Here is a 2436-nt window from a genome sequence, read left to right on the forward strand (position 1 = left end):
TTGGGCGCTTGGAGGTCCGCTTGTTTGGATCCAGATAAGGATATCCGGAACACAAAGTTTCAACCCCTCCTTTTCTGCATTACAAGTTAGCACAAAAGCAACATATAACAAGAAAGAGTAATAGTTTTAACAAACTATTTTGGTCTTGACTTTGGATTTTCAGTGAAATCCTGGGTCAAACTTGTAGGGAATCCCATGCGACAAAATAAAAAATTACAACGGAAAAATAGGATCCCTCGAGTGATTCATGCGAAAAACTTGTACAAATTTAAAACTACATAAATTCTATCTAATAGAATTCACCTTTGATGCGTACTCTTCGCTTATCCCACTCGTCCAAAGGTCGTCGGATCTCTAGCACATACAAGTGTCTGTGCCTCTATGTATATCCACACGAACACTCACTTTTGGAGAAAGGTGGTTGTGCTAGCAACCTTTTTGGATTTCGGCCAAGGGGTGGAAGAGGAGTTTCGGTCAAGTGAGGGAAGGAAGAAGAAAAATGAACAACCCAAGAGTTTTGTAAGAGAAAACTCTTTTGTACTTATGCCATGAATACCAAGAGTTTTTAGACTTTTGGTATTCCTTATCAATGCATAATTAATCCTATTAATCAAGCATGATAACTCCCATACATGTAACCTCCTCCTCTTCATTGCATGATTAATCCACATTAATCATGCATGATGAATCAAAATCCAATTTGATTCAATTTGAGTTTAACTCAAATTCAACTCATGCATGATAACTTCCATACATGTAACTTCCTCTTCTTAATTGCATGATTAATCCACATTAATCATGCATGATGAATCCAAATCCATCTTGGTTTAATTTGAGTCTAACTTAAATTCAACCAACTTGAGTTTAACTCAAGTCTAAGCCATCCAATGAGCTTAATTGTTCTTTTAGTCAAACTAAAATGAATCCATCTCCAAATAGAGTGTTATTTATGTGTGACCCAATAGGTTCTTGTAACGTTAACAATGTTTCTAAAACTCATTTTAGAAACATAAGCAATGAGCGGCATCTAGCAATGCATCATTGCTACCCAAGTGACAAGAATGTCAAGATCCGACATAACCTCCGTGATTATGATAATGTATGACCATGTCCTTTTATCCTCGATATCTAGATTGATCAATGAGGCATAGACCGTGTCATCCTCTTATCAATCTTTATATTTCTTGGTCCCCAAGTAGACTCACTTAAGCAAATGAGCTCAACATCTTATATTGACTCATTTGAGTATGATCATGCATTTCGTGGTCCTATTCTATCAAGAAGTCATAAGATATCACTCCCGTTATATGGGAGAAATATATCCCATCTACATCACTCACATCCCTTCGCATAATTTATTACATACCCAGTGATCGCCTTTATGGTTTACCCTATTACGGGGCATATTTGATGATACCAAAGTACATAACTTCTTATGTAGGGAATCGTAGTGACTTCAGGTCTAAGGACTATTCATACCAACAGTCACATAAGAAAGTTTATGATACTCATATAACGATCTATGAAACTTTCTTATGGCGGGTCAATTCAGTATACATTCTCTAATCATACCCATGTGTCAACTCAATATCCCATATTCATGACTTGTGAGATCAAGTCATCAGTTGACCTACATGCTAGTCTCAGCACATTAATATCGTCCCTGAATATTAATGCTTGACTAAGAATGATTAAGAGTAGTATTCTCTATATTATCTCACTATCGATTTAAACAATCGATATGATATAGATTAGAACTAGCTAACCAAGAATATTATTATACTTAGTTATTTGGCATAAATACAAAGTAAGTATAATAACCAAAAGACTTGCCTTTATTAATAATAGAATATGATACAAAAAGTCCCTAGTCAAACATCACATAATTGGCTCTAGGGCTACTACTAACAAGACTGACGTTTACTGTTCCCCTTACCGGGAACACGCCCTCACTCACTCCACTAGGTAGAATTTACCTTTTTGCTAACCAAGTCCTTCAAACTTGTTGAACTTCTGCTTAACCTCGATCCCCGACCCCCAAAATTTCCACTGCTAAACATCTGGTCATCCTAACCTGCCTAGTCTTCCACCTGGTGCACTTGATCTGCCAGGTCTTCCTGCCTAGTCCTCCTGACCAGGACTTCCTTACCCAGTCCTCCAAACTAGGTTTTCCCATCCAATCCTCTAGATTAGGTCTATCCAACCTCCAGCTAGGATTTCCACTACCTAGTTTCCACAAGGACCTTCCTGTGCCTAGTCACAACTAGGGATTTTCTGTGCTACCTGTATACTTAGATCAGCTCATCAGTAAACATCTCACACTTGAACCTTTTTCCATTATCAAAACTAAGATTTGATTATCTGGTGCTCCCTGCACCAACAGATAGTATACTAGAGAAACTTAGTATAGGTAGTTAAGTGGGGCAAGGAGTACCT

This window comes from Curcuma longa, chromosome 7 (genome assembly GCF_044706935.1).
Source record: "Curcuma longa cultivar G26 ecotype Majalengka, Jawa Barat chromosome 7, ITB_CL_G26_1.1, whole genome shotgun sequence".
NCBI lineage: Eukaryota > Viridiplantae > Streptophyta > Magnoliopsida > Zingiberales > Zingiberaceae > Curcuma > Curcuma longa.